This window comes from Antechinus flavipes, chromosome 2, assembly GCF_016432865.1.
Source record: "Antechinus flavipes isolate AdamAnt ecotype Samford, QLD, Australia chromosome 2, AdamAnt_v2, whole genome shotgun sequence".
NCBI classification, from domain to species: domain Eukaryota; kingdom Metazoa; phylum Chordata; class Mammalia; order Dasyuromorphia; family Dasyuridae; genus Antechinus; species Antechinus flavipes.
The window spans coordinates 323,536,911-323,551,074 of record NC_067399.1 but is presented as its reverse complement, the minus strand read 5'-3'; positions in this window follow the sequence as shown (position 1 = coordinate 323,551,074).

Sequence of the window (14,164 nt, the reverse complement as noted above, 5' to 3'; positions counted from 1 at the left end):
GAAGAGAGCAACATAGATTTGTGCTTTTTAAAGAAGATTATTTTGGAACGAGGAGAACATTGTTCACATCCCACAATATTACTATTACTGTGGGATGAAGAACTGAGTGATTTGGCGCTTCTCAGCAATACAATGATCCAAGACAATCCCATAGGACAAAATGCTATCCACCTCCAGAGAAAGAATTGATATTGTCTGAATACACACTGAAGTATAATTGTTTTTCACTTTTTTTTCTAGTTTTCCTGCACAAAATGACAATTATGCAAATGTTTTACATGATTGCACATGTATAACTTGTCAGATTGCTTATCATCTTAGGAACAGGGAACAGGAGAGAGGCAAAGATAGAATTTGGAACTCACAATTTTAAAAATAAAAGAATGTTAAAATTGTTTTTACATGTAATTTGGGGAAAATAAAATATATTTAAAAAATTATTTTGACAACTGATTGAGGGATGGGTAAGAATAAAAAGAGATTTGAGGCAGAAAGAACACGCAATAGGCTATTGGAAAATTCCAGGCATAATAAGGTGATGAGGGCTATGCCAAGGTAGTAGAAGTGTCAGAGGAGAAAGGAGGAAGTATATGAGATATTTTGTGAACATAGAATTGACAGGATTTAGCAACAGATAGGTATGTGAGGGAGAAAAAGTGAGGAGTTAAGTTTGAAACCTTGATTGCATACCTGAGTGACTACAAGAAGAGTGGGGCCCTCAATAATAATTAGAAAGTTAGTGTTTACTATATAAAAGACAGGAGGCTAAAAGCTAGGGATATAAAGAAAGACAAAAACAGCCCTGCTCTCAAGAAACTCAGTTTTGACAAGGGAAAATCGTATACATAACACTGTCCTCAACCCCCACATGTCCAATCTGTTGCCAAGGCCAGTCAGTTTTACTTTTATAGCATGCCTTGCATATGTCTCCTTCTTTTCTCTTGACACTGCCACTACCCTGAGACAGCTTTTAAAACCTTATGTCTAAAGTGTTGCACTAGTCTTCTGGTTGGTCTCCCTGACATATCTACCCACTTCAATTCATCTTTCACTCAGCTTGCCAAAAGGATCTTTCTAAAGACCAAGTCTGACTAGGCACTCTTATTAGAATCCAATATAAAACCTTTTTTGACTTTCCAAGTCTTTAATAATCTGTTTCCCCTACCCCTCACCTTTCCAGTTTTCTTATACCTTACACCCTGCCCCTCCTCATATTCAGATCCAAAGATACTAAAGTTTTTACAATTTTTCCAACAAGACACGCCATCTCCCCTATCTAGGCATTTTCACCTCCTATATTCTGTTGTCTCCCCCTCCCCTTTCTAAAGGAAGCCTTTCCCTCTCCCTCTATATTCTAAAGCTGTGTATTCATATACACAGATACATATATACAGATACAATTTATCATATATATGTGCACATACGTGTATGTGTATATCCATATATATAGATATATGTGTGTGTATTTGTATATCGTTATGTTTCTTCCCCATTAAACCGTGAGCTTCTTGACAGAAGGGACTCTTGCTTTTTTTGTGACTTTAGTGTCTGGCACATAATAGTTACCTAATAAATGTTTATCAATCAACAAATACATGTAAAACATGATGCTAAATATAAAGAAGATCCTCCAAGAGGAGAAGGCACTAGCAGCTGGAGGGACAGAGAAAGGCCTCTTATAGAAGGTAGGACTTGAATGAAGTCTTAAAAGAAGACAAGAGCAGAAGGTTAGGAGATAGATCATTGTAAACAGACAGTCAATGCAAAGTCATTGCAAGGGGAAATGAAGGGGCAGATGAAGCAGATCGTAAGTGGACTAATTGTAACTCTGGATCACAGAGTACTAAAAAAAAAGTTATAAAGAATAACAAGACTGGAACAATAGGAAGAGAACAAATTATGAAGAACTTTTAAATTTGATTCTGAAGTTCATAGGGTAGGTGAAGATCAGTCATATGTTTTGGAAAAAGTCACTTTAGCAACTGAGTGGAAGCTGAAATGGAGTGAAAAGAGATTAGAAATAGGAAAACCAATTAGAAAGCTACAGGTGAGAGATGATGAAGGTTTAAACTAGAGTTGTAGCTGTACAAATGGAGAGAGTGGGACACATAGGAGTATTATGAAAGTAGAAATAGCAAGATTTGGGCAGCCATGTGGTTCAGTAGATAGAGCACCAGCCCTGAAAAACCTGAGTTCAATTCTGCTCTCAAACATTTAACACTTCTTAGCTGTATAATCTTGGACAACTCACTTAGCCCCAATTGCCTCAGCAAAACAAGAAATTACAAGATTTGCTGCTGCCGCTTGTTTAAAATTTCACTAATGTATACTTGAATACCTGTTTATTTCTTTTGTGTTCTTGGTGGAATTGAGCATTTGTCTTATACCTGATGTACATTGTGCACCTTTCTATTCCCTATTTTTGAGCAGAAACTAGACATGAACTACACTTAAGCTTTAAGAATTTTCCTTTATACCAGGAATGCAGGGCTGGTTCAAATTAGGAAAACTATTAGCATAATTGAATATGTCAATAATCAAATTAACAAAAGTCATGTAATCATCTCAATAAATGCAGAAAAAGCAGTTTATGATGACCGCGTATTTAAAATCAGCCGGAGTCAGGAATTCAGGTTAAGGGGAAAATTTTCAATCTTTATTGAAGTGAAGAGGTGAAAAAGGATTGCGATAGCAATATGGGCAGCTGCGACAGGAAGCCAGCTAGCAGAGGGGGATTGGAGATGAAGGGCCATCACCATAGCAATGTGAGCAGCTGTGTCAAGACACCAGCCAGCAGTCTTTCCTTTAGCTTCCCTTTCCACCTCCTTGCCTCCACCCACCAAAAACGTCATTTCCTATACAACACATTAGGACTTGCACAAAGAGTGGGTGGGGGGCCATTCTTTCTCCAAGCATATATATTAATAGAGTATGGTCCAATTACTATTTAGCCTCACGTGCTTGGGACCTCAATGCATCAATTCAAGCCTCAGCCCATTACAGCAGTTGATAAAATACAACACCTATTCCTATTAAAAACACGAAAGTATAGAAATAAATGGACTTTTCCTTAAAATAGTCAGTAGCATCTATTTAAAACCATTAGTAAGCATCATATGTAATGAGGATAAACTGGAACCATTCCTAATAAGATCAGAAGTGAAACAAGGTTGCCCACTATCATCATTACTCTTCAATATTGTATTAGAAATTCTAGCTTTGGCCATAAGAGATGAAAAAGAGATTAAAGGAATTAGAGTAAGTAACGAGGAAACCAAATTATCATTCTTTACAGATGATGCAATGATATACTTAGAGAACCCCAGAGATTCTACTAAAAAGCTATTAGAAACAATCCACAACTTTAGCAAAGTTGCAGGATACAAAATAAATCCACTTGAATCATCAGCATTTTTATACATCACTAACAAAATCCAACAGCAAGAGGTACAAAGAGAAATTCCATTTAAAATAACTGTAGATAGTAAAAATTAGGGAATCTATCTGCCAAGGGAAAGTCAGGAACTATATGAGCAAAACTACAAAACACTTTCCATTCAAATAAAGTCAGATCTAAACAATTAGGAAAATATTAAGTGCTCTTGGATAGGTTGAGCAAATATAATAAAGATGACAATACTACCTAAACTAATCTATTTATTTAATGTTATAGCAATCAAACTCCCAAGAAACTATTTTACTGACTTAGAAAAAATAACAACAAAATTCATCTGGAAGAACAAAAGGTCAAGAATTTCAAGGAAACTAATGGAAAAAAATCAAATGCAGGTGGCCTAACTATACTAGATCTAAAACTATATTATAAAGCAGTGGTCACCAAAACCATTTGGTACTGGCTAAGAAATAGATTAGTTAATCAGTGGAATAGGTTAGGTTCATGGGATAAAATAGTCAATAACTATAACAATCTAGTGTTTGACAAACCCCAAAACTTCAGGTTTGGGGGTAAGAATTCACTATTTGACAAAAACTGCTGGGAAAATTGTAAACCAGTATGGCAGAAACTAGGCATTGACCCACACTTAACATTGTACACCAAGATAAGATCAAAATGAGTTCATGATCTAGGCATAAATAATGAGATTATAAATAAATTAGTAGAACATAGGATAGTTGACCTCTCAGACCTGTGGAGGAGGAAGGAATTTGTGACCAAAGAAGAATTAGAGATCATTATTGATCACAAAATAGAAAATTTTGATTATAGTAAGTTAAAAAGTTTTTTATACAAACAAAACTAATACAGACAAGATTAGAAGGGAAGCAATAAACTGGGAAAGTTCAAGACTGTATTAACTTTTTTGACCATAATATCATACTGCTCAATTTTACTTATTTGTAAAATCCCCTATCTTTGTAAAATTGATTTTGTGAACTCAGATATAAATCTTTGTGTTTGTCCTTATTTTTTAGCCTAATGTTCTGGCTTGTCAAAAATTTTGTAGATCTTCTAGTGGATTAGTTATTCCTCTCAGTTTTTATGTCATCTACAACTAGATTAGCCAACTTATTCTTGTCTAAATCACTGATAAAAATGCTAAAGAGAATAAGAACAAGGACAGATCCCTAAAATACATTGTTGCATACCTCTTGCTAAATTGACATTGAACCATTAGTGGCTGCTTTTTAAATTCTACCATTCAACTAGTTCTAAATCTAATTGGATTATCATAGTAGTTAATATCTCACCATATTTTCCAAAGAATGGTATGGAATATTTTATCAAATCTTTTGCTAAAATTCAAGTAAGCTGAAACTATAATAAGCCCCATACCTACTATATTAGCAGCCCCATAAAAACAGAAACAAATTGATTCTTGATGAAGTTCTGTAGGCTCTCTCTAGTAATCATTTCCTTTTCTAGATATCCATTCATCTTCTTTTTAATGGATCCATTCTAGAATTTTTCTAGGAATTAAAGTTAGTGCCATTGAGCTATAATTTGCAGACTATTGTCTTTCCTGTTCTGAAAATCAGAATATTTATTCTTCTCCATTTTGGTTCCTTTTTCACCATCTTTCACTTATCACTGACAATGACTCAGCAATCTTATCTACCATGTTTTAAAATCTCAAGAATGAAATTGATTAATGTTAAGTCACTTGATTTTAGTGAAAGTAATTGTCTCTAATTTATCTTGGATATAAATTTCCTGTTAACCATTTTTATTATAAAAGTTATTCTTGTTAGAAAGAAGCAAAATCAGAACTGACCAATTCTGTTTCTCTCTGTTGCTATTTATCTTCATGCACTACAAGTCCTCTTTCGTCTTTGCTCTTCTTCCTTCCCTCAATACAACGTTCTAAAATATTTATTATTTTTAACTTTTCTCTCTACTTCAGCTTATTCTGAGCTTTAGCATTCTATATTTTTACAGGACTATAGCATACACTTATTTATTACAATTTTCTGCTACATGCCCTGGTTTTTACTGTAAATTTCTTTTTATAAAATAAAAAAAATTACTGGTATTTTTTGATTTTATTTTCCAATACAGCCTTTTCCACTCCACTACACAAAGAACATCCCTTATAACAACAAAAAAGTGTGTGTGGGCTGGGGGGGGGGGAGGGGGGAGGTGTTGAAGGAGAGAATAATTCAGCAAAATTAACCAATACAACAACCCTTAACTTCTTCAAAGAAGACATAAAGATATATTCTTATATCTTTTCTTTAAGGCTAAGTAAGCTTGATCATTTTAATTTCACCTCATTCCGTTTTGATTGATTTCTTGTTATTTATATGTTGTATTCATATACACTATTTTTAGTTCAACTTATTTGACTTTATAACAGTTCATATAAGTTCCCATGCTTCCTGGTATTCATCATATTCATTGTTTCTTATGGAAGATTAATATTCTGTAATATGCATGTACTGTAGTTTTTCTCATCCATTAGCAGTCATCTATATTTTCAATTCTTTGCTATTTTAAAAATATTATCATAAATATTTTAGCCTATTTTTTGTTTATTCTTCCAAACCATTGAAAATATCTATATGGCTCACAGGTAGATCTCTAGGTCAAAGGGTATGGATACTTTACTACTTTTCAGTGTAGTTCCAAGTTGCTTTCCAGAATGAATAGTTCAATTCACAGCTTTACTAACTATATTATTGTGTTGCCTTTCACATATCAAAAACATTTAAAATATCTTTTTTTTAAATTACCTAGATCCTCTTTCTTGTTTCTAAATTTTGGGCAATTGTATTAGTAGTAAGCTCATGGAAGAAGTTTGACTCTGGAGAGCAGAAGTATATTTGTGCTACTCCATTTTTTTGGTGACAGTATTCAAAATACTTTACTTTTTCCCTGAAATAGACTTGAGAATGTGTTTTTCTAGGCTATTTCTGAATATATTTTAAACTTCTGCTTTCTTGTGCACAGTTCAAATATAATAGATATGCATATTCAAATATTGTTTGGTTGTTATTGTTGGTCACAAATATGTACCTAAATGTATTCTTCTACATGATATTTTTTGGTGGCCCCATTTTGGCCCTGTGAACTCAAGGTTCCCCTTGTATTTCTGACTTTGGTCACTCAAACTTTCAGCTATAAAAGAAGATAAAAATTGAAATACATAAAATGGATAACAAAGATGTCAGGAACAAATGTTGTTTTGTATTTCTTTAGGACTCTATATCCACCGAATTACATTTGTACTAGTTGACTTTTGCTTGCATTATCTACCACTGAAGGCTTCTTATAATTTTTGGGAATTTGAGGAGTCACATAATTCTGTATGCATGAGTACTGTGTGAAAAACAAGTTATCCTGTATGAAAGGGTGACATTTAACTGTTTACAGGAAATGATCCATGTGGATAATTTATACTGTGCTATATTCACCTTCCTTCACAAAATCAATCTCCAGCTACATAATTTTTCCTAACATAAGCATATGTTGTTTAAATTTATATACTTAACACCCCATTCCTCATTCTTATTCTCCCCTTATCCTAACATTCTTTTTCCTATTCTAAATATACATACAAATCATGTAAAACATTTCCTATCTTCATAAAAATAGATAATCATGCTCATTCATACACTTGTCATACTTGGTAGATCCATCAATATACCTATTTTCCCTAAAGAGAAAGCAAGATGAAGGTCAGGTTTCATATCTAATACTGAACTTCTCGCTTTCAATTACTGATAAAATATTGGATAATGTTTACTTAATTCGAATCTATTTTCACAAAATTGTTCTTTGAAATGTGTTTCGCTTTTAGGCATGAGCTTTGTAATGAGGGCATGAATGCTGGCAGAAGTCACAACCTTTTGCCGTTTATCTTTCTTTCAACTTTTCTAATGCCTTCCTGACACATCAGAAAAGACATAGCAAAAGAGTTTCTGGGCTATTCCTGAGGAGCTAAGAGATGCAAGAGCCACGAAACCACAAGGCTGCCAGGTGCTAGATCCAAGAGGACATAAGTAAGAGAAATCTAATCACTGAAGCTCAAACCCTGTCTTGCCTCAAAGCATGAGTTTTCAAAGGCTTTACCCTAGGAAGAGGTCACAAACCCATAGGTATGAGTCTATGGGCAATTGTACTCATTTGTGTATTATAAATACACAAATATATAAAAAATAATTTTATTGCTTGACTTTCCCCTCTTGTTTACTTTACTCTTCTGTCCCAATTCATTACTTTCCTCGTTGATTTATGATGCCCACCAAATAATGTGATGTCTATTTAATAATAGAGTAGATATTGGATGAGGGCTTGAACCATCATCCTTCAGTGAACTCAGTAATATGAGAGAATTCCAGAAAAAAAATGAGGACAATACAAAGTCAATCAACAAAAAAAAATCTTCCTCTGTGCTGAGTTTCTGATAACCAATGAGTTCTCAAGAAGTTTCTTATGCTAGGCAAAAAATTGTACTCCATGATCTTACATAAGACAAATAGCCTGAACAAGGGGAATTCAAACTGTGAAAAGGAACTACTTGAGATTTTCCCTTCTCCATCTCCCTCTGTACCAAAGGTACTTAACATGAGGTCCATAGATACCAATAGACTATATAAATAAATCTGTGAAGTTGGATGGGAAAAATAGATCTTTATTTCAGCATAATTGTTTTCTTTTGTTATCTTATATATTTTATTTGAATCCATCTCTCTGAGAATGCCAGACCATTCATTTGCCAGACTGTAAAGTCATCCATCATAACACGAAAAAGTTAACAACCCTCTTCAATTGTCAGCATCATCATGATCATCATTGTTATCATCATAGCTAACTTTATATAATATTTTAAGGTTTGCAAAGTGCTTTTGCAAATATCTCATTTTATCTTCACAACAACTCGGGGAAGTAAGTGCTATTAGTATTTCCATCTTCTGGATGAGGAAACTGAAGCAGAGTAAGGTTAATCAATTTTTGTTCAGAGTCATACAACTAATAAATGTCTTAAGCAATATGTGAACTCAGGTGTTTTTTTAATATTAATACTCCCTTTCTTTGGGGGTGATTCTAGCTGTTAACTCTCACAAAATCTCACAAAAAACACAATAAGAAAGTAGAGTTTCTACAACGTTTGGGAGCCCAGCAAACTGGTAAAGGAAACAGAGAAGCAACAACCAACTTAGAGACTGGCTGGCACAAATCCAAGGTTCTGACCAGAAGGGACATGGTGTGGGAGAGAAATACTGGCCACAGGGTCAAGGAACCTGGATTCAATCACCAGCTCTTTGACTTCATAATTGTGAGGTCCTAGACAAATCATTTTGTCTCTGTGGGATTCACATGTAAAATGAGGAAATCGGAGTAGATAATTTTGAAAGTTATTTACAGATCTAAAGTCTAGGATGCCTGGCTTGAATGAAGAAACACTTAACTAATGATTCTATCTTTTCCTTAAACATAGGTTTATTTAGGAAATTCATCTTATTACAATCCCATTTTTAATGATATGCATTGTTTCAAATAAGTTTTATTTTTAAAAGACTACAATAAACAGGGCCAGCTATAGTTCAGTAAATAGAGTATGGACCTTGAAGTCAGGAAGATCTGAGTTCAAATTCAGCCTCAGACACTTAATACTTACTAGCTGTGTGACCCTGGGTAAATTACTTAACCACAGTTCCTTTGCAAAAAATAGCAACAACAAAAGACAAAAAGACAACAAAAATAAATGTACATTATCTTACTAACAAATTAGTCCTCATGGAACTTCAATCAGAAGTTCCAAATAGAGACTTGAAAATGTTTTAATTCTTTTAATGAAGAAGGAATAATGAGACCAAGGTCTTTAGTTTTGGTGTTCAGGAGGTATTGGTCATCACAGTGATCAATAGATTTTAATATGAATAATAAAGAAAAGATAGTATATGGACTAGTAAGATGCTGGATTTACTCTTCCAACTTGTATATGCACTAGCAGATTGGATTCCCAGAGCTCATCTCTTCATCAGGCTTCTAGGAGTATCTTTGAAAGATTGTAAGACTGTTCCTTATGCTGTTGGCATATTCTATTTCCCAAAATGTCTATAGTCCAGAGTTATCAATCAATATCATCAGTACCAATAATTAGTACCTTCCTATCATCTAATATCAATTAGCTTTTGCAAAGGGGCATTTACTGAAAAATATAGCAAGAGTAAAAGTATAAAAATATTTTCCCCAAAACAAAAGGCACTCTCTGCCCTATACAAGACTGAATTCAAACTTTAAAATTTAAAATCACTCCTGAACAAGGAATCACTGATGGACACAGCCCCTCCTTTGCTCAAAGGACACAGTATCTCAGATTAATCAGTATATTTGCTGCTAGGCTGTATACACAGTTTGTTCCTTGGGGTAAACTGAGCTTTAATCTGAGTTGACTGTGGTGGCTCTGCCATGGTCTCTGCTATGAACTTCTGTCACAGGATTTCTAGTGGCTCCCTTGATCTTTTAAATCTCACAAGTTCTTTCCATCCCCAATATCCCTTTATGTAAGAGCAAAAAAAAAGATAGATATATGAGGAAGAGTAATCCCTGTAACAGTAATAGTTATATCAGTACTATGACTTAAACAAAGTACAGGATCATATAAGCATAATCTAATCAGATTATGAATGCTTAGAAGAAGTTGAGGGTAGTTTTGAGATCCCTTTGGAAGTGATCTAGATCAGATCAAATGCTCAGTATGACTTATGGTCTACTCATTTGAGAATATCCTGCACACTCACTAAAATAATTAGACTGTGTGTATCCAGATCTATCTGTATGTGTAATGCATTTATCATTATAAATAATGCCATGATAAGGAATAAGAAGGCTATTTTTTCCCTTGAAGCACAATATACTTTCTTGATTTACATATCCCTCTGAATTCTGTATAAAATTATAAGTGGTTATCATTTCCCAGTGAGGAAAGGAACAGGTCTCTTATTCTTTATCTCAACTTTTTTTGCATCCGTTCAGCTGATGCTACTTATAGATGGTTGTTCCCTTACTTGTAGCTGGCCATGCAGGAAAACTGTAATTCAAAGGGGGCAAGTTGAGGCTATAATTATCCTTTCCTGGTTTTCTTTTAAAAATCAATTAAAATTTCAGATATATTCACATGACTTAATTGGTTATTATTCTAGTATGTAAACTTGGTTAAAGTTGATAATGTGTCTTCATCTGCTCATGATGGAGTCATGAAAAAAGTTTTAACTGGTAGATAACCAGTTTCCTAATTAACAAGTTGCTCCAGCAATAGAAGCAATCCTTGATAGCTCAGGAACCTACTTTTCCATATGACCTTGTACTTTGGGAAGCTGTGTTGAACTCAGCTATAAAGTTAAGTAAGGATGTTCTACCATGTGGACTTACCACATGATACTGGAAAAACATCAACAGAATCTTATTCTTCATTTATCACCTTCCCACTAAATATACCATGCAGCTCATTCTACTGCTTGAGGTTTGGAGTTTTTTGGTCATTATATCCCCACTTTCATTACAGTACACTTTTACTTTCAAAGCATGACACAATCTCTAAATTCACTGATTATCTTTCAGTGATTGCATTTCAGCTGCCTGTTTCCTGCTTACTAAGATGGGAATAGAGAGAAAGTGGAAAGAACATTTATCTCATCAGCCAACTTATATCCAAATCCACAGTGTAGAATAGGTTATTTCTAGGAGGAATAATATAGTTATTTCCACTATAACATGCTATCTCTCAGTCATAAAGTGATTGGATCTCTTGGTTTTCATCCACTCTTCCAAAACTTAATGATGTCCAGACTTCCCCACCAAGATCACTCCTCTTTTTTCTTATTAAAAGACACCTTGTTTTCCAGAACTAAGACCTAAACAAGCAATTTGTGCCCTAAGATTGGCTACAACAATTCCTTTGTGCTCACCCTCTGGATGAACTCTGCTGCACCCAAAGTACAGAATTGGCTCAAACCAGCCCCAGGTGGATCCTGAGCTTGGAGGAGCACCTGCGGAAAACCACATTCCAGTCAAGAAGCCCCTCTATGAATAGACTTTTTGTCCCTAGGCAAACTTGCCACATTGTTGCCATTACAACTTACACTTTGATTCTTTGCCTTGCCACCCTCTATATGAATCCAGGCTTAGCCTGAACTGGATTTCCTCAGTCCGGGACCAAGCTCCAGTTCATGTATCCCCAATGGAATAAAACTTTTGCCTATAACCTCTGTGATCTCTTTGTTGTTTCATTTTATTTTTTCAGAGTTGACAATTGTTGTAATGCTTTTTGCTGCTCTCTGTGGGTTCTTTGGTAATTTACTTTTCAGAGCTAACAATGAACACTTACAATGCAAGCCACTGTTGATAAGCAAATATTTATTAAACCTTTACTATGTACCAGACACAATGCTAAGTGCTGAGGATACAAAGAAAGATAAAAACAGTATCCTTAAGGGAATACAACATGCTTGTATATAAACAAGATATACAAGTATAACTTGGAGGTAATCTTGGAGAGAAGTACCAGAATTAAGAAAGACTTAAAAGCTAAGAGTAGAAATTTAGCTAAGTTGGTAGTTACCAAATTTTCAAAGCACTATATCACTTTTTTTCAGAATCGACATCCATATACAGATTGATTCTCCCTTTTATCCTAGTGACTCTACTATCATTGATTTATAGTTAAATTTTTAAATTATCTTTATATCTCAAGAACACATCATTCATATTAAGAAATATTAAAATTATTTAAATGTTAAAAAGTTACAGATAAAAAATATTATACATAGCAATGCTTTCACATATTTATATTTTTACTTTTTAATATTGATGTAGTAGAAACACTAATAGTGGTAGAGATCCCAATATTTTTCAAGAAACCTGAAATCACCTGGCCTTAGGAATGATGTAGTCCAGTCCTCAGACTATCTCACCTTAACAATATAGCTATTGGGAATATGATACAATCTTGGAGAATGTATGTAAAAGAAAGAGAGTTGGGTCTGATATCTTTATTCCATCAAATTATCTTTCAAGGATATCTGAGATGCTTTCTCACACCTGGACTCAAACAAGGAGCACTTATTAATTTCATGAGAGAATAAAAGGAGGTTATTATTAGTCCCCATTATAAACTTCCAATCAGTCATATTGACCCAATCCCATGATGGCATTTACCCTGTTGTGTTTTTTGTTCTGTACTCCTCTACAAATGTATCTCCTTACTCTGTGCTTTTTGCTATTTCTTTCTTCCTTTTTTTTTTTTTTAAATTTAGCATGCTTTAATTTTAAGCATTACAATTATAATAAAACTCTGTTTCTTGACTTGGAGATTATCTAAGCCTTCAAATTATTTTGAAATAACTGCAACATCAGTTTAGAATTCTAATATTTTGGGGTCCCTCAAATCTCAACTCACTAAAGTCCAACTGACTAAGTCTGAATGCTAGTTTAATTTGGGCTGCTTTGTTCATACTAAAGTGCTAACATTTGGGATTTATTAACTTTATTTTCTAAGTATATAACTACATACCAAGTGAAAAATCCTGAAGTTAAACAATATTTCCTATTTCTTGAATGTATAAATGAGATGCTAATAAAAGCAATAGCTTCTTATCTTCTTTGGTATTGGACTCGAAATACATACCTATCTTTTATGGCATAGGGAGTAGCAAAACTTTTCAAATAATTTTTCTAGCACTTTCGAAACAAATGGATTTAAACCAAGGACTAAAGATAGAACCAGATAGACCAGATAGACCAACTCTGGCCCCATGAATCTTTCAGTCTCCAGATGCTGTGTTTAAGATAAATTTGTCTGTCCCAGGAAACAAAGTTTCAGCAGAATCCAAGAGATTGCTGAATGTAGAATTTTATAAAATGATTTTGGCCAACCATAGACCTAGCAAATTGAATAAGAACTACATAACATTGGCCATAAAAAGTACAGGCAGATTATTTTTGCCTGTTTCTGGTTGACCATGTGGGATCATTGGAGACTTACTTCCAGCCATACATGATGCAGTAACTTAGAGTGGGAGATGATGAAGAATCCCATAACTGTCTGGTATTCTGGAAGAGCTGATTATTCAGTGTTTGTACAAAAGTACCTATTTGAACTTCTGCCTTCCTTTTCTATTTCTACATAGGAGAATTGTTTTGAGCTCTGTGGAGAGAGATGTGGAGAAGGAACAATTACCATGAGCACATGGCCATCTTTGACTCTTTTATTTTACCTAATCTTAGAAAAATGAGTATCCCATGATAAATACTTTGTGAGTTTTTGTATGCTGAATGCCCTAGATTCCAGTGAGGAGCTGGCTGGTGTCCAACTTCTGCAACAGAGATGATAGTTGCTACTGACAAGATGATCAGCCCAACCCTGTCAAAATGTCTAATTAACAGTCTTGCAAACTGTTTTATTTCATGGTGGAGTTAAAATAGTGTCCTTTAAAAATATGTTTAGATAAATTGTACATGTTTAACCTATATTGGATTTCTTGCTGTTTCGGAGAGGAGGTAGGTGAGAAGGGAGAGAAAAAAAAATTTGAAACACAGTTTTGCAGGGGTGTTGAAAACTATCTTTGTATATATTTTGAAAAATAAAAAGTTATTATTATAAAACAATTAAAATGAGAAATATATAAAATAAAAATATAATCTTCCAGCTGATGGCAGTTGTAATTTAAGTTATTGAATTCTGCTTCAATCATTCTGTTA